General features: G+C 47.8%; 2 pseudogenes; both read left to right on the top strand.

Moving 5' to 3' along the window:
- The first annotated feature begins 1,019 nt into the window (after positions 1-1,019).
- LOC144271468 (zona pellucida sperm-binding protein 3-like) lies at positions 1,020-7,734 on the top strand (annotated as a pseudogene).
- Positions 7,735-8,441: 707 nt separating this feature from the next.
- LOC144271467 (zona pellucida sperm-binding protein 3-like) lies at positions 8,442-10,057 on the top strand (annotated as a pseudogene).
- The last annotated feature ends 9,684 nt before the right edge of the window (positions 10,058-19,741 follow it).

Below are 19,741 nucleotides of genomic sequence, written 5' to 3'. Positions count from 1 at the left end.
AAATTGGAGGATTGGGCCAAAAGAAATCTGATGAGGTTCAACAAGGACAAGTGCAGAGTCCTGCACTTAGGACGGAAGAATCCAATGCACCGCTACAGACTAGGGACTGAATGGCTCGGCAGCAGTTCTGCAGAGAAGGACCTAGGGGTGACAGTGGACGAAAAGCTGGATATGAGTCAACAGTGTGCCCTTGTTGCCAAGAAGGCCAATGGCATTTTGGAGTGTATAAGTAGGGGCATTGCCAGCAGATCGAGGGATGTGATCGTTCCCCTCTATTCGACATTGGTGAGGCCTCATCTTGAGTACTGTGTCCAGTTTTGGGCCCCACACTACAAGTTGGATGTGGAGAAATTGGAGAGAGTCCAGCGAAGGGCAACAAAAATGATTAGTGGACTGGAACACATGACTTCTGAGGAGAGGCTGAGGGAACTGGGATTGTTTAGTCTATGGAAGAGAAGAATAAGGGGGATTTGATAGCTGCTTTTAACTACCTGAAAGGTGGATCCAAAGAGGATGGATCTAGACTATTCTCAGTGGGGGAGGTTTAGGTTGGATATTAGGAAAAATTTTTTCACTAGGAGGGTAGTGAAACACTGTAATGCGTTACCTAGGGAGGTGGTGGAATCCCCTTCCTTAGAAGTTTTTAAGGTCAGGCTTGACAAAGCCCTGGCTGGGATGATTTAGTTGGGATTGGTCCTGCTCTGGGCAGGGGGTTGAACTAGATGGCTTTCAGAGGTCCCTTCCAACTCTGTTATTCTATGATTCTATGATCAGTTTTCTGAACCGCAGCAGGAACTTCCCAAAGGCTGGAGGGTACTGACTGCCAGGAGGCACGAATCCCCATTCATTATTTCCCTGCCCCAGGGGCAGGGCAGTGGCTGTGATTGGGCCCCGGCTGCCTGCAGTCTAGTGGAGGGTGTTAATTACCTGGGGCAGCTGGGAGCTGGCTTTAGGTCCGGGGATAAAGGGCCCCAGAGCAGCAGTTTCCCTCCAGGCTGCGTTTGCTGCAGGCAGGCAGGATGGGGCACAACCTCTGCTTTGCTCTCCTATGCTGGGCAGTCAGTAGGGTGGCCTGTTACAATTCCTGGGATTTTTCTAGGAGTGACTCAGCCATCTGGAGACCCACCCCCAGGGCTGAGCCCCCTCTCAGACAAGCCCATGTGCCCTCTCTTGCCCAGCCCTACCTTTGGTCTTGGGCAAATGCTTCCCAGCTCAGGGCTGTGTCCCCTCTGAAGCCTGTAATGGTGCAGTGTGAGGAAGCTCAAAGGGTGATCACTGTGCACAGGGGTCTGTTTGGGATGAGGCAACTGACCAAAGCTGCTGACCTGAGCCTTGGCCCAGCTGCCTGCTGGTACACATCCCTTAATGCTGCCGAAAACATGGTGACCTTTGAATGTGGCAGCACCTTGCAAGTAAGATGCCCCAAATGGGTACAGAATCTCTTTCCCCTCCCCAGTCTCCTCTTAGCATCAGACAAGAGCTCAGAGATGTACGTCTGGGATGGAGCATCGTAACTTTGGTTGTGATTAGAGCTGGTCAAATGGAGAGATTATTTGCAAGTACATTAACTAGCCCCAGTAGTGTTTCATTTGGACTGTTTACAATGCTGGTTATTCTCTCTCTGCAAACAGTCTTAGTCATACAAATTATCATGGAAAGCAGACTTCAGCCTGAGCGGTCATTCTGTGATGGACACAACCCTGTCTTGTCTGGAAGTCCGGCATGTAAATTAAATTATGCTATGGGGTATTGGACCCAATACCATGTGGCTTAAGTGACCAAGGCACAGCTCCGGTATTAAAGCATGTATATTATCTCCACTCCCAAGTGAGGTACAGGCTGAGACTTGTCCCCCCAATAGCAAACTTGTGAGATGGATAAATGTGTCCTGTTCTCTAGGCTCTACCTACATCTAATCAGGGCTGGGAATCCCAAGAAACAGCAGTACCCTTTGTTAGGGGGCTTATTCCTTCACCCACTTACTTCCCTGGTCCTTCTCACATGAACAGAGAGCAACAATACCCGAAGTCCAAAGGTGCAAACAATTCGATGTTTATTGGGGTGAACTTCCAGCAGGCATGATTCCAGTTTCCTTCCTTAGTATCCTCCTTCCCAGCTCTGACACCACAGAGCCTTACACCTGTGTCCCTGTTCCCATTCCTACTCTTAGCCAAACATGATTCCAACTTCCTTACTCCCATTCCCATTTCCCCCTTTAGCAAAACATGATTCCAATTTTCTTACCCCCATTCCCTGTTCCCATCTCACACACCCACATGCCCATGCCCACCCCCACCCAGTCACTTCCTTATTGACTACAGATTATATAGTAAAACTTGAGTTCTGCTTAGCTATACCTTAACCAATCATTTTCCTGAAATTTAACTAACCAATCCTAACATATTGTAACATGATTATGTAACCAATTATATCCCACCACCTTAATTAGTTTACACCCAGCAAAATTAATTATACAGCAGACAGGAGCAATCACAGAACCAGACAGAGATTATACAGACAAACAACAGCAAAGTGGGAACTATAATGACAAGACAATACAGAAGTGAGGATTTCACATCCCAGCTATTGATAAGTGAGTTCTTGCCAGACAGGATGCTATCAAAGTAAGTTTCCTTTTACATTTTCTAGGCACTTCCCTTTCTCTGGAGGTGATAGGAACTATCAGGACAGGATTGTATTCCTAACAGCCGAATAGCACCTTATTTCAGTGTGACTAGTTTGGAATGTGAGGATGTGACTGTTTGCTTCCCAGCTTATGGCTGCCTCTGCCGCTTAGCCAAAGGCCTTAGCCTAAGAACAGGGCCTCAGACTGTCACAGTAAGAGAAGGCCCTTACACCAGCAGACAGTGATTTTGATTCTTTCTTTTATACCTCTGGAACTAGCCAAGTGATAAGAATACACCTAAATTCTTAGAGTATAGGCCTTTACAGACCGGCCTGAATATCTATATCCTAACACCCTTAACCGGGCCAGACCTTGCACATGAGTGCAGCATGTTGGGTGCTAAGTACTCCTGGGGTCCTGGCCTTCCTCTAGGTACCTGAACAGGAGCTGAGCTCTGCACAAAGTCTGGCCTTAATGAGGCTCAAACAGCTGGTAGATGCGGTGCTAGTCCCTTTGAGCTGCTGCCATTTTGTCTGGTCTCTGTTAGAGTCACTGGCCAAATGTGGCCAGGGACATAGATGCTGGAACTAGGGGTGCTGGGGTTTATTTGGTTCAGTGGCTCTCAGCCCCTCCCCTGCACTATACAAATTGTTCCAGTGTCCCTAGCCAATGGTGCAAAAATTCAAAAGTCTGGGTGTCTGAGACTGGCCTAAGATCCTCAGCAGAGGCAGCTGCTGCGCCACCTGTGAGAACATGTGGGGGTGGAGAGTGGCAAGAGCTGCTGCCGAGAGTCCTTTGCCTGCTGGAGGAGCAGCAGGCTCCAAGGGCCATCTGTCTGGCTACATCTGGGAAGCACCCTCTGCCCAGGAAGAGTACAGCTTATTGAGGGACTCCTGTGCATCCCGTGCAGTATGGGGCCCCAACACGTCCCAGTGCACTCCCAGTGCAGTCATTGTAGTGATGCATCATGGTGTTGCACTGCTCTGTCAAGGTGTTCAGGCACAGGTCATGATGGCATCTGCCCATTGCCACAGTCCTGGGACATGGGAGAGTGGGTGGTGCCTGGGAAGTATCACTAGAGGAGGTCAGGAACTGGAACTTCCATTCCGTGGGGAACTCTGAAACTTCCAACCTCTATTCTAAGCTGGAACACAAGGAAATTTCCCACGAGAATTCCAGAAAATGTCTTTCTCTGGAACCAATGAAATATCTCATTTCTATCCTGTTGAGTCAATGTGCTTTGACTCCAGTGCGTTTAAAATATTAATCAAAACAAAACACTTTAACTTCTTGTTGAAATCGTTTCCATGAAACAGATTTCAGTGAAACTGCATGTTTTGATGGAAAACTGTTCTGTCAGGTTTTTTTCCAGCCAGCTCTTAAGTACCATCACCTGGGTCAAACTGGGCTGATGGGCTCTGAGTTCTTGCAGATGTGGCTCTCAAGGCTTCCTTGAATGCTATTATTAGTGGTTGTAAATGACACCTTCATCTCCAGCCATCCTGTGAAAATTAAGACCTCTACTCTCCAGCTGGCCCTGCGGATCACCTATAGTCCCTTGGCTTCAAATCCTGTTAAGTTCAAAAGGGGAGGGGAAGAACACCAAGAGCAGCCAGATGGTGTATTGATCTCTGTACTCTCTACAGTAGAGTAACTCTTCAAACTGTACAGGAGGGAAATAGCTTCATGCCCTGCCTTAGCTGTAGACAAGCTTGATTGCTAAACCTCACTGACAGGTTTCAGAGTAACAGCCATGTTAGTCTGTATTCGCAAAAAGAAAAGGAGTACTAGTGGCACCTTAGAGACTAACCAATTTATTTGAGCATAAGATTTTGTGAGCTACAGCTCACTTCATCGGATGCATACTGTGGAAAGTACAGAAGATCTCTTTATACACACAAACCATGAAAAAATGGGTGTTTACCACTACAAAAGGTTTTCTCTCCCCCCACCCCACTCTCCTGCTGGTAACAGCTTATGTAAAATGATCACTCTCCTTACAGTGTGTATGATAATCAAGGTGGGCCATTTCCAGCACAAATCCAGGGTTTAACAAGAACGTTGGGGGGGGGGTGTAGGAAAAAACAAGGGGAAATAGGTTACCTTGCATAATAACTTAGCCACTCCCAGTTTCTATTCAAGCCTAAGTTAATTGTATCCAATTTGCAAATGAATTCCAATTCAACAGTCTCTTGCTGGAGTCTGGTTTTGAAGTTTTTCTGTTGTAATATCGCAACTTTCATGTCTGTAATCGCGTGACCAGAGAGATTGAAGTGTTCTCCGACTGGTTTATGAATGTTATAATTCTTGACATCTGATTTGTGTCCATTTATTCTTTTACGTAGAGACTGTCCAGTTTGACCAATGTACATGGCAGAGGGGCATTGGTGGCACATGATGGCATATATCACATTGGTGGATGTGCAGGTGAACGAGCCTCTGATAGAGTGGCTGATGTTATTAGGCCCTGTGATGGTGTCCCCTGAATAGATATGTGGGCACAGTTGGCAACGGGCTTTGTTGCAAGGATAGGTTCCTGGGTTAGTTGTTCTGTTGTGTGGTATGTGGTTGCTGGTGAGTATTTGCTTCAGGTTGGGGGGCTGTCTGTAGGCAAGGACTGGCCTGTCTCCCAAGATTTGTGAGAGTGTTGGGTCATCCTTCAGGATAGGTTGTAGATCCTTAATAATGCGTTGGAGGGGTTTTAGTTGGGGGCTGAAGGTGACAGCTAGTGGCATTCTGTTATTTCCTTTGTTAGGCCTGTCCTGTAGTAGGTGACTTCTGGGAACTCTTCTGGTTCTATCAATCTGTTTCTTCACTTCCACAGGTGGGTATTGTAGTTGTAAGAATGCTTGATAGAGATCTTGTACGTGTTTGTCTCTGTCTGAGGGGTTGGAGCAAATGCAGTTGTATCGCAGAGCTTGGCTGTAGACAATGGATCATGTGGTGTGGTCAGGGTGAAAGCTGGAGGCATGTAGGTAGGAATAGCGGTCAGTAGGTTTCCAGTATAGGGTGGTGTTTATGTGACCATTGTTTATTAGCACTGTAGTGTCCAGTAAGTGGATCTCTTGTGTGGACTGGACCAGGCTGAGGTTGATGGTGGGATGGAAATTGTTGAAATCATGGTGGAATTCCTCAAGGGCTTCTTTTCCATGGGTCCAGATGATGAAGATGTCATCAATATAGTGCAAGTAGAGTAGGGGCGTTAGGGGACGAGAGCTGAGGAAGCGTTGTTCTAAGTTAGCCGTAAAAATGTTGGCATACTGTGGGGCCATGCGGGTACCCATAGCAGTGCCGCTGATTTGAAGGTATACATTGTCCCCAAATGTAAAATAGTTATGGGTAAGGACAAAGTCACAAAGTTCAGCCACCAGGTTAGCCGTGACATTATCGGGGATAGTGTTCTTGATGGCTTGTAGTCCATCTTTGTGTGGCATGTTGGTGTAGAGGGCTTCTACGTCCTTAGTGGCCAGGATGGTGTTTTCAGGATGATCACTGATGGATTGTAGTTTCCTCAGGAAGTCAGTGGTGTCTCAAAGATAGCTGGGAGTGCTGGTAGTGTAGGGCCTGAGGAGGGAGTCTACATAGCCAGACAATCCTGCTGTCAGGGTGCCAATGCCTGAGATGATGGGGCGCCCAGGATTTCCAGGTTTATGGATCTTGGCTAGTAGATAGAATATCCCAGGTCGGAGTTCCAGGGGTATGTCTGTGCGGATTTGATCTTGTTCTTTTTCAGGGAGTTTCTTGAGCAAATGCTGTAGTTTCTTTTGGTAACTCTCAGTGGGATCAGAGGGTAATGGCTTGTAGAAAGTGGTGTTGGAGAGCTGCCGAGCAGCCTCTTGTTCATATTTCGACCTATTCATGATGACAACAGCACTTCCTTTGTCAGCATTTTTGATTATGATGTCAGAGTTGTTTCTTGAGGCTGTGGATGGCATTGTGTTCTGCACAGCTAAAGTTCTTGTTAAACCCTGGATTTGTGCTGGAAATGGCCCACCTTGATTATCATACACATTGTAAGGAGAGTGATCACTTTAGATAAGCTATTACCAGCAGGAGAGTGGGATGGGGGGAGAGAAAACCTTTTGTAGTGGTAAACACCCATTTTTTCATGGCTTGTGTGTATAAAAAGATCTTCTGTACTTTCCACAGTATGCATCCGATGAAGTGAGCTGTAGCTCACGAAAGCTTATACTCAAATAAATTGGTTAATCTCTAAGGTGCCACAAGTACTCCTTTTCTTTTTGCGAAACCTCACTGAGAGGCCAATAGGGCCCCTTAGTCAACTGAATTGCCTGTCTCACAGCTGTCACTCGCAAATGCTAGTCAAGTAACTCCAAGAAATGGTAGGGAAGCTGTGGCACCCAGAGCTTGTCTCCCATTATGGCTAGGGTGCCCAATGTCCTTCCAGAGCTAAGAGCACAGCTGCTGTCTGGTGCCTGTAGCCCTGTGAGGCACGGTGTAGGGCTTTAGGTTTCAGGAATTGGAGGAACCATTCTGACTGTACCTCCTGTACCTTTGGGGCCTAGGTGCTCTGCCTTGTGACAGATAAAAGACTAGACCCTGCTGCCAGCTCTAGGGGGTTGGCGACAGCTTGTAAACCATATTTAATTTGATGGGCCTTGATCTTATTAAAGGTCACTACAGTTAGCCAAAGGCATATTTGGCTGAACAGATTTAACAAAAAATCTCTCTTAGGGTGAAGCCACCCTGAGAGAAACCCATGCTCTACAATGCCCAAACTGCACACTGCTGGGAGCTAGTAACCTTTGGCCAAGGGGTGGGCTTGGCTGCACTGTTGAGAAGAGGCTGCTCCTGGGGCCTCTCTTGTGGACCAGAATGCAGTTGTCCTGTCCCAGTAGTACAGAGCTTTCTTCTGAGCTTTGGTGCTGCTGACAGGGGAAGGGCCACTACCAAGCTCTATAGTCTAATAATCAGTGATGGAGCCAAGCTTTGGCTGTCTTCTGTGCTGCCCATGGGGAGGGTGGGTGCAGGGGGAAGAATGTTGCTTCTAAGAATGCCTGCCCTACAGCTCCACCCCTGCCAGCAACCCAACAATCCTGAGAACGAGTCCAGCTGTGATCCCTATTGAGTGTCACTATCCCAGGTGACAAGTATCGGGGGCTACAACAGTGGTACCCTCAACTCACCTAACAATATTTTTAATCTATCCAACCCCACACTTAGCCCGGTGGAAGAGTCTGTCCTATTTCGGGGACTCTCTTTCTGCCCCACCACCCCACAAACATCCTACAGTTCTGCAGTGATCTGGAAGCTTTCATCGTCTCCGACTTAAGGAATATTTTCAACACACCACTGAACAGTGCACTGACCCACAGGAACCCTCCTATCAACACTACAAGAAGAAGAATTCTGCGTGGACTCCTCCTGATGGTCGAAATGACAGACTGGACTTCTACATAGAGTGCTTCCACAGACGTGCACAGACTGAAATTGTGAACAAACAGCATCACTTGCCCCATAACTTCAACCGTACAGAACGCAACGCAACAGAACGCAACAGAATTTCAGGGAAGGGGTTGGAATGGGGGCAGGGAAGGGGTGGGAGTAGGCGGGGCAGGGGCAGGGCCTCACAGAAGGGGTGGAGTGGGGGAGGGGCCAGGGCAGCGGGGGGTGGTGGTCAGTGGTGCGGCCCTCAGGCCAATGTACTCGTCCTCATATGGCCCTCGTGGTCATTTGAGTTTGAGATCCCTGTACTAGTGTCTAGGCCCTTCCCTAGCTGATTTATACTGTCCCTTGGACAGTCAGGGCCTCATAAAGCACCCAGCACCTTTGAAATTCTTCATGGTGAACTTGCCTTGCAGATGCCTGGAGCACTGAGAGACCCTCCAATGGATTCCAGCTTGGGGAGGTCATGCATATCCAAGCTGATGTCAGCACTGGGAACCATGTGGCTTTGAGGCTCTTTGTGGACAGCTGTGTGGCCACCCTGAGCCCAGACAGGGACTCCTCTCCCAGCTATGCTGTCATTGACTTTAATGGGTAAGAGCTGGGGCGTCCCTTCTAGGGGATATTTACTGATGTAGCTGGTAAGGAACTATGCTTGGTTAGCACCTCATTGACCATGACTCTTGTGTCTAGCTGCCTGTTGGATGGGAAATCAGATGATTTCCCATCTCAGCCTTCGTATCCCCCAGGCCCAGGCAGGACATGCTGAAATTCATGGTGGATGCGTTCAGGTTTGCAGGAGACACCAGCAATTTGGTGAGATGCCTTTATCCCTCTCCTGAGTCTGCTAATCTGATCAGAGCAAGGCAAAACTTTTTTTCAGCCAAGACTTCTTTGCTGAAAATGTGAACTTGGGCTAACAAATAATTCAGTGAACAAAAACTATAAAATAAAAACATTTGGTTCTGACACTTTCAAAATAACTTTTATTCAAAACAACTTTGTTTAAATCTTAGTGTTTTTATAAAGTAAAAACTTCAAATGAAACAACTCACTTTGGATCAAGTGAAATGCTTTGTTTGACCCAATCCAAAATTTTTTTAACTTAGTTTTTTGGTTCACTGGCCAAACCAACTAGCACAGCTGTAATGCTGGCTAAACAAATTTATTGTATCTAACCTCTGGGATGATCCCCATGCTTTCACTCTCTCTTCAGATCTACATCACCTGACATTTGAAGGTCACCTCAGCTGACCAAGCTCCAGATCCCTTGAACAAGGCTTGTTCCTTCTACAAAGCCGGCAATTTGTGAGTAGCTGGAGTAAAACATAAAGAAGGGGGAAATGGACCCAGAGAACAATTCTCACTCTAGCTCATGCTCTGTTCCAGCTGGTCTCCAGTGGAAGGCGCCAGAAACATCTGCAGCTGCTATGAGACTGGGAACTGTGGACAACTTGGACAGTCCAGGAGAGTGAACACTCTGGACAGCTGGCTGGGAAGGCGCTTCCAGAGAGAGATGCCTTCTGGGAATCGTGAGCTGTCTAATGCACTGTGTTTACTGAATGGGGTGGCCATGTCTTCCAGTTGAGATGGTATCATTTAGACTGTCAACGGCAGTTATCCCAAATCCAGGGTTGAGAGGAAGGACTGGACTGGGACTTGGGGAGAAGCTAGGAGTCAGGATCAGGCCCCCATCTGACCCTGGGTGAGTCATGCGGTCTCTATACCTCCTTCCCCTCCATCTATAAAAGAAACTCTTATTAACCCTGCTCTCCCAGGAGCTGAGGACTAGTGGCCTAAAGAAAATGAGCACCATAAAGTCATTCCACTCAGACCTGGGCGTTTTACTAATCTTCATTCACATCTCATCTCTATCCAGATGGGTCTTCAGTATCAGGATCTGAGGCTGATGTTGCAGTCGGACCACTGTTCATCCTTGACCCAGCTCAAGGCTTGTGGGGTCCCTCAGAAGGCCAAGTGGCAGCACTGAAGATGTCATTGCAGGGTATGGAGGCCATTAACTGATGGGAGAAGTGGGTAGAAAGCTCCTTGCTCATGCTCTAAACTAACTTCTTTTCTCTACAGATGCAGCAGAGGGGCCCAGCTTGATGGTGGGCTAGCAGTGGTGGCAGCAGCCTTGGCTGTGGCCTTAGTTGCCCTGGGATTCTGTCTTGTGTACAAAAAATGCAGCCGTCCTAATTCCTGAGCTGTCCTGTAACAGCAGCTCTGCAATAAAGAGAACTCAACTGTAGTCTGGCTAACGTGTCTCTCCTTACTGCAGACACTGGGTCAGGGAGGGACAGAACTGGTGGATGCAACTTGGCAACAAGGCAAACAACTGCTGCTGGGATTGAAGGCTGAAGGATTCTGGCTTTGCACCAGGACACATGTGAATACACTAGTCCTTTCTATCTCTCTGGGATGTCCAGCTGACAACTAAATGTCTACAGTAACTTCTAAAAGACATGGTTGGGTCCCTCTTAATTCCCCTCTTGACAGAACTAGCTCTGCTTGGGGACAGGTGCTATTGTCGTGCAGCCCTTCTGTCCCTCCGAGCACTCCTTCTGAGTTGTTTTGTGGTGGGTGCTGTGTACTGACCCACCTTATCTAACTCCTCATTCTAAACCAGGGGTGGGCAAACTATGGTTCGTGGGCCACATCCGGCCTGCTAACTGATTTTATCTGGCCCTCGAGCTCCCGCTGGGGAGAGGGATCTGGGGCTTGCCCCACTCCTGCGCTCCAGTCGGGGAGTGGGGTGGGGGGGGCGCTCTGCACAGCTCCCGGAAGCAGCGGCATGTTCCCTCTATTGCTCCTATGTGTAGGGGCAGCCAGGGGCCTCCACACACTGCCCCCACCACAAGCAGCTCCCGTTGGCTGGGAACTGCGGCCACTGGGGAGCTGCTGGGGAGGCACTTGCAGATGGGGCAGCATGTAGAGTCACCTGGCTGAGCTTCCGCATGGGAGCTGGAGTGGGAACATGGCGCTGCTTCTGGAAGCTGCTTCATAGAATCATAGAATCACAGGGTTGGAAGGGACCTCAGGAGGTCATCTAGTCCAACCCCCTGCTCAAAGCAGGACCAATCCCCAATTTTTGCCCCAGATCCCTAAATGGCCCCCTCAGGGATTGAACTCACAACCCTGGGTTTAGCAGGCCAATGCTCAAACCACTGAGCTATCCCTCCCCCAGGTAAGCGCCACCTGGAGACTTCCCCCCGACTCCCTCCTGGGCCCCAACCCACTGCCCCAGCCCTGATCCCCCTCCTGCCCTCCAAACCCAACTATCCCAACCTCCCTGCACCCCCAGCCAGAACCCTCATCCCCTCCCAACCCCCTGCCCCAGCCCAGAGCCCCCTTCTTCACCCTGAAACTCCTCATTTCTGGCCCCATCCCAGAGCCTGCACCCCAAGCCAGAGCCCCCCTTTCACCCACAACCCCAATTTCATGAGCGTTCATGGCCCGCCATACAATTTCCATATCCAGATGTGGCCCTCGGGCCAAAAGGTTTGCCCACCCCCTTCTAAACCAATGCCTGCCAGACAGCTATGGGCAGGGCAATGGGACCTTGTGGTCAGTGACCTGAAGCTGGAATAGCACTCACTGACTGGGGCCCCTTAGGCAGCCCTGTTGGAGCACTCAGGCTTGCAGTCCTGCTGCCACCGGCTGTTCCCCCATAAAAGCTACCTGCTCTCATATCTGCTTCTGAAACAGCGCTGTGCTCTGCTCTAGCAAAAGCAGCCCTCAAGACCCAATGTGGGCTCCCACTGCTCAGGGCCGGCTCCAGGCACCAGCTTTCCAAGCAGCTGCTTGGGGCGGCATTCAGAATGGGGCGGCCGTCCGTGTCCCGCGGCGGCAATTTAGCGACAGCTCTGCCCCTCTTCCCACCACGGCGGCTTTTGGCGGTAGCTCCGCTGCTGTTGGGGTGGCAGCAATTTGGCAGCGACTGCTTGGGGTGGCAAAATTGGTAGAGTCGCCTGCCCCTGCCTCTGCTCTCCTCACCATTAGCAGCCTTGCCTCAAGAACCTCTTCACCCAGTTGTTCACGTGGCTGCAGGTGTGTGTTGCAGGCAGCCAGGTTCAACACTCTCTGATGCAAGCCTTCCTAAATATGGAAGCCTTCCTTTAAAGTTGATTCTAATGAGGGGATGACTTGTACTTACAAATGAAAGCAAACAACTGAAGCGTGGATGCTGCTAATGAACTGCTGCATCGGTTTGCAACTATTGTTCCCTACTATGGCTAATATCTGATCTGGCTCCAGGCAGTGATACCATCTCAATCTCAGTTGTTTATTGACCTAGAGTCCTAGTCCCCATGAGGTGTGAAGAGATGCTGGTGCTCTTGGGTGATAGCATAGCAGTTTCACAGGTAGGGTGCAGGCTGTCTATTTAAGACAGTTAACATCACACAGGACACTTCATGGTGTCAACTGTAACCTGCTCAGGGAAGAAAAGCCACACGTACTTATACGGTTCATACCACCAGCCATCTGTAGTGCTGGGCCAGTGGAAAATCAAGACTGAATATTTTTGGTCAGACAAGGGGGCTGCAGAAATCCATGGGCTCTCCCATACCACCTGGATGCTGCACTAGGTGGCACTTCCAGTCATGATTCTGCTGATTCTTTCCCTGTGGGGAGTGCAGGGTAGAAATTGCTGGGTTAGCAGTGCATGCTAGGTCCAGTTCATATAACGACACATCTTCTGGGCACAGCAACACCCTCTGGCCCTCTCCACTAAATGAGACTATGCTCACCCTGAACATGGAATGTCTCCAGCAGGCTTTGGATTTTATGATTGGGGTCAGACCTTGGTTGATTGGCTGAGATGTCACCAATAGGAACTTGGACAGTGCTTGATGGAAGATAGCAGACAGGGCTGAGGCAATTTTAAGGGCTGCTGCAACTGGTTCTAGCTGTGATCTAATTAAGTGACTTTTTTGGGGTGTGACTAATGATGCCTAGTCTGTCCCCAGACCTTTTCACTTTTCAGGTGTGGAAACTACATGTAATGTCCCCATGCACCCCCCTGTGAGGAGTCCTTCAGCTGGCCCTTAGATCTTCTTGGCCTCCTCTAGGGAGAGGAAGAGGCTTTCTGGGGAAAAAGAAAAGGAGTACTTGTGGCACCTTAGAGACTAACCAATTTATTTGAGCATGAGCTTTCGTGAGCTATAGCTCACTTCATCAGATGCATACTGTGGAAACTGCAGCAGACTTTATATATACACAGAGAATATGAAACAATACCTCCTCCCACCCCACTGTCCTGCTGGTAATAGCTTATCTAAAGTAATCGTCAGGTTAGGCCATTTCCAGCACAAATCCAGGTACTGTAGTTGTAAGAAAGCTTGACAGAGATCTTGTAGGTGTTTCAGACAGAGAGAGACAGAGACAAACACCTACAAGATCTCTGTCAAGCTTTCTTACAACTACACTACCCACCTGCGGAAGTAAAGAAACAGATTGATAGAGCCAGAAGAGTTCCCAGAAGTTACCTACTACAGGACAGGCCTAACAAAGAAAATAACAGAACGCCACTAGCCGTCACCTTCAGCCCCCAACTAAAACCCCTCCAACGCATTATTAAGGATCTACAACCTATCCTAAAGGATGACCCAACACTCTCACAAATCTTGGGAGACAGGCCAGTCCTTGCCTACAGACAGCCCCGCAACCTGAAGCAAATACTCACCAACAACCACATACCACACAACAGAACCACTAACCCAGGAACTTATCCTTGCAACAAAGCCCGTTGCCAATTGTGCCCACATATCTATTCAGGGGACACCATCACAGGGCCTAATAACATCAGCCACACTATCAGAGGCTCGTTCACCTGCACATCCACCAATGTGATATATGCCATCATGTGCCAGCAATGCCCCTCTGCCATGTACATTGGTCAAACTGGACAGTCTCTACGTAAAAGAATAAATGGACACAAATCAGATGTCAAGAATTATAACATTCATAAACCAGTCGGAGAACACTTCAATCTCTCTGGTCACGCAATCACAGACATGAAGGTCGCTATCTTAAAACAAAAAAACTTCAAATCCAGACTCCAGCGAGAAACTGCTCAATTGGAATTCATTTGCAAATTGGATACTATTAATTTAGGCTTAAATAGAGACTGGGAGTGGCTAAGTCATTATGCAAGGTAGCCTATTTCCTCTTGTTTTTTCCTACCCCCCCCCCCCCCAGATGTTCTGGTTTAACTTGGATTTAAACTTGGAGAGTGGTCAGTTTGGACGAGCTATTACCAGCAGGAGAGTGAGTCTGTGTATGTATGGGGGTGGGTTTTTGGAGGGGGGTGAGGGAGTGAGAGAACCTGGATTTGTGCAGGAAATGGCCTAACTTCATTATCATGCACATTGTGTAAAGAGTTGTCACTTTGGATGGGCTATCACCAGCAGGAGAGTGAATTTGTGTGGGGGGGTGGAGGGTGAGAAAACCTGGATTTGTGCTGGAAATGGCCTAACCTGACGATTACTTTAGATAAGCTATTACCAGCAGGACAGTGGGGTGAGAGGAGGTATTGTTTCATATTCTCTGTGTATATATAAAGTCTGCTGCAGTTTCCACAGTATGCATCTGATGAAGTGAGCTATAGCTCACGAAAGCTCATGCTCAAATAAATTGGTTAGTCTCTAAGGTGCCACAAGTACTCCTTTTCTTTTTGCGAATACAGACTAACACGGCTGTTACTCTGAAACCTGTCACTATTTCTGGGGAAAGGCTTCTAAGTCATTGGACCCTTGTACTATTGGCTGAGACCAGTGCATGGGGTGTGAACATAAGGCTGATTTTTGGCATTGATTAAAATGGGTAAATCGAACCTGGCTTCCATTATCCATAAGGGTTTGGCCCTGAGGTGGAGACTAGCCCATCTCCCATAAAGTCAGTTCCCCAACTATACTCTGAACTGATCTCTCCTTTTCCCTGTGCCCATCCTCACAAGCTGTTCTGACAGCACCTGGCCCTGCAAGGGCATGGTTACTTCAGAAGCTGTACTGCTCTCAAGCAGTCACAATGACAGAGAGCAGCATGTGCAGCTGGCTTGATGGAGCTGCTTACATGTCACTTCCAGTATGTTGCTAAGGTAGCAGCTTTCTCTGGGGCCATGGCTGGGACATTGGGGCCCTTCAGTGAAAAGTATGAGCTGCTTGAGTTAAGGCTCCCAACTGCGTTACACTGTCAAAAGGCTGCTGCTGTTGAGAGCAGTTTGCGGCTTAGGGTTGTCCCAGCCCATGAGCCTCACAAAAAGGAAATGAGACCACTCCTGCATCTACTCATGGAACTCAGCTGAGCTCAGCACTCCTACTTCATTTCTGTCCAAAGCCAGCCTTGGAATGAGGTTTTAAGGATGACCCAAGTGGTGTGAGGTGACAAAGGGAGCCGTCTGCCCCAGTTATTTAGCCTAGAGTGGTGGTAACGGAAGGCACCTTCTGTAACTTATGGTTTTGTCACTAAATTCAAAGAAAAACTTGCAGGGGTAGGGACAGCACAAGGTAATGTTAGCCTGTTAGGAAAGGAATGGAGCTAAGCAGGAAATGCCACTCAAATACCTGGCTCCTTCAGTTGTGGGTATAACACTGCTATCAGCAAAGAGACATGAAGGAATTGAAACTCCAGCTTAGCGCAGGGTCTGAAGCTTAGAGCTTCAAAGATGCAAGACAAAGAAGCATTTGAAAGTTCAGATGTTAAATGCATGGAGACACCCATTTCTTGGGAGAAGGGCAAAGTCTTAAGGTGGCACCTGAGGGGGTGGGTAGAGTGGGGTAGGTGAGGACTTTGAAAAGGTATTAGTTAATTACCTTGTCCATCTCTCTGTTCCTGGACTTGCCTTGTCCTGCATGAACTCACCTCATTGGAAATATGGTCTATCTAATGTGATATTCACTGGGTCCAAGGGCTCCAGCCCCAGAGGTCCCCCCTAATGACAATCATATGGCCCAAATGGATCTATGGATTGCTGGGAAATTCCTTTTAGTTCTTGAGAACATGCAGCCCATAATGTTTTAACCCCTAGAATGTGATTTTGAAATACATTCACAATCTAGTCTGTAGCCCATAGGCAGGTGGCTAGTGCTGATTTTATGGTGGTATTGTTACAAAAACTGGTGCATTGTTATTGCACCTTCTAATGACAGCAAAGGCAGGAATGACCCTCCCTCCCCACCCCACCCCGCAACTGGATGGGATGTTAAAGGCCTAATGCTGTGCTCATAAGACTGTCAATTCCAGGTTATGTTCTTTTAGAATTAAACATTTGGGCTAAAAATTAAAAATAAATCAGGTGAAATAATGCAGAAGCCACATGCTTTTCCTTGGCTAAAACCTTTTTAGCTCAAGGATTAGACTGTTCATGTTTTATGCACAAGCTGATGATTTCCCCAAGGAGCTACAAAAAATTAAGCATGTGGTTTTCTTTCTTTCTTTTACTGGAATAAGTTTATGTGAATCGTAAGGCTGCGCCTTATAAGCAGCCATGTCACTCCACTCGGGATCTATACTATTGTTTTTCAAATAGGATATTTACGTTCAGCCCAAGCGGGAGGATTCCAAGCTGTTCATCAGCTGGTCACAGCTACAAGTTTACATGAATCATAAGTAGGGCCCTACCAAATTCACGGCCATGAAAAATGCATCACGGACTATGAAATCTGGTCTTTTGTGTGTTTTTATCCAATAATATACAGATTTCATAGGGGGAGACCAGCATTTCTCAAACTGGGGGTCCTGACCCAAAAAGGAGTTTCAGGGGCTCACAAGTTTATTTTGGGGTGGGGGTCATGGTGTTGCCACTCTTACTTCTGCACTGCTGCCATAAAAGGGTGGCTGGAGAGTGGTGGCTACTGACAGAGGGCCCAGTGCTGCAGGCAGCGGTGCAGAAGCATGAGTGGCAGTACCATATCTTGCCATCCTTACTCCTGCACTGCTGCAGGTGGCGGGTCTGCCTTCAGAGCTGGGTTCCTAGCCAGCAGCCGCTGCACTCCAGCTGCCCAACTCTAAAGGCAGCACCGCCGCCAGCAGCAGTGCAGAAGTAAGGGTAGCAGTACCGCAACGCCCGACCCCCCCCCCCCGCAACTTCTTTTTGGGTCAGGATCCCTACAATTACAACACCTTGGAATTTCAGATTTAAATAGCTGAAATCATGAAATTTACAATGTTAAAAATCCTACGACCATTAAATTGACCAAAATGGACCATGAATTTGGTAGGGCCCTAATCATAAGGCTGTATTTTCTATGCAGTGTCAGATATGCTGCTTCAGTTGGGGTCTGTGCTATTATGACCCACTGGTCAGAGCATGTCAGGCTTCACCCTGATCCCTAGAGGTTATGGATCAGTTACAGCTCTCAATGTGAGAACTGACGGGTTTAGCTGTAGAGGGTTCAGGTTCAAACCCAAGTTTCAGCCAGGATAGTGGTGGTCCCATAAGTTAATACAGAATATAGTATAGCAGTTAGAAATGTTGTTAGTAACTGACCCCTTTTTCACCCAAGAGTTAGGAAATTTTCAAGGTCTAGCTGGTTGTTTCCATTAGAAAGAGAAATTGATGATGGAGTCAGCTATGTCTTTGATGCAATCCTGTTTATTTACAGAGGACTGTACAGTGCCCTGTTTCCTTGAACACAGGAGGAATCAGACAACCAGGGACAGTTTTGCTCACAGTTCCAAGCCCCTTTCTAGGCAGCACTTGTCCCAAAAGCTCTCTTAGCTTTTTCTCTTAGCTGTGTGCTTGGGTTTCTTCTGCTTCTCTCTCTCACACATGGACAGCTCCACCAATCCAGGCCCGGGCCCCTGCATTTGGTATATCAGCCCTCAGGAAAACTGCTTAGAATCATAGAATATCAGGGTTGGAAGGGACCTCAGGAGGTCATCTAGTCCAACCCCCTGCTCAAAGCAGGACCAATCCCCAACTAAATCATCCCAGCCTCTGAGGAAGAAGATTCCACCACCTCCCTAGGTAACCAATTCCAGTGCTTCACTACCCTCCTAGTGAAAATGTTTTCCTAATATCCAACTTAAACCTCCCCCACTACAACTTGAAACCATTACTCCTTGTTCTGTCATCTGGTACCACTGAGAACAGTCTAGATCCATCCTCTTTGGAACGCCCTTTCAGGTAGTTGAAAGCAGCTATCAACCCTCCCCCCCTCACTCTTCTTTTCTGCAGACTAAATAATCCCAGTTCCCTCAGCCTCTCCTCATAAGCCAGCCCCCTAATCATTTTTGTTGCCCTCCACTGGACGATTTCCAATTTTTCCACATCCTTCTTGTAGTGTGGGGCCCAAAACTGGACACCATACTCCAGATGAGGCCTCACCAATGTCGAATAGAGGAGAATGATCACTTCCCTCAATCTGCTGGGAATGCTCCTACTTATAGACCTCAAAATGCCATTAGCCTTCTGGGCAACAAGGGCACACTGTTGACTCATATCCAGCTTCTCATTCACTGTAACCCGTAGGTACTTTTCTGCAGAACTGTTGCCTAGCCATTTGGTCCCTAGTCTGTAGCAGTGCATGGGATTCTTCTGTCCTAAATGCAGGACTCTGCACTTGTCCTTGTTGAACCTCATCAGATTTCTTTTGGCCCAATCCTCTAATTTGTCTACGTCCCACTGTATCATATCCTTACCGTCCAGCGTATCTACCACTCCTCCCAGTTTAGTGTCATCTGAAAACTTGCTGAAGGTGCAATCCACCTCCAAATCATTAATGAAGATATTGAACAAAACTGGCCCCAGGACTGACCCTTGGGTCACATGGTTCAGTTTCTACTCAAGCCTGGATATAGGCTTGTATTTTGGGAGCTGGCTTCTATGTATCAGCTATCTGGTTCCACAAAATACCACAGTTACTTTTTACACTTAATGAAAGACAGTTTAAGCTAGGTTTAAGCCAACCTATAACATCTTATAATGAGCGACAACTATTGGCAGATAAGAGCAGGGTTTGTTGTCTTGTTCGTTAATCAGCAACTTCAATGAAGTTGTTATGCATTGGAAATGGCTTCCTAAATCAAGCTTTTAACAGCTGTGACAAGATGGGTGGATCCTGTGGGGCCAGTGGAAACCCTCTAATTCAGAGCCTGGGTGATGGCCAGCACTGAAAGATGGAGCCACTTGCCTTCTAGTTGGCTAGTGATGTGACATTGTCAGCAATCAGCCTAGGCAATTTGGCAGCCAGTGACCTGGGACTTTTGGTTTAGTTGAACCCTGATTTTGGGTTCTGAGCAGGACTAGAAATTGGAGGCTTTGGAGAGCTTGGAAGAGATGCTATTAGCACCGTCAGTGCTAAAATCTTCTTTCCAGGCCTGTGGCCAACAGAAGATGAGATCGTTACACTAGCAGCTAATAAGCTCTCGCTGCTTTTTCTGATTCACTCTAGTTTACCAGCCAAGGTATGAAGTGAAATTTAATAGCCACTGGCTTTGCTTTTAATATTCAGGATGTTTTCTTCTTGCCCCCTTTGGCTGAAGGGCTTTTTATGTCAAAATGCTGGATTATGTTTACTTCTGATTGTGCCAAAAGTCTGACAGAAGAGACCATTCCAGGCCCAATGGAGACCTTTAGCGCGGAGAGAGGTAAACCCTGATTGTACAGCCTCCTAGCCACTGAGCAAAGCTCTGGCAATGACCGGAGTGTGCTAAACTTACTGCTTCATTGAAGGAACAAATATGGACACTTGATTCTTCACTTGA

This window comes from Eretmochelys imbricata, chromosome 10, assembly GCF_965152235.1.
Source record: "Eretmochelys imbricata isolate rEreImb1 chromosome 10, rEreImb1.hap1, whole genome shotgun sequence".
In the NCBI taxonomy this organism is placed as follows: Eukaryota; Metazoa; Chordata; order Testudines; family Cheloniidae; genus Eretmochelys; species Eretmochelys imbricata.
Note: the sequence above shows the minus strand (reverse complement) of the source record. Positions and strands in the feature narration are given on the sequence as shown.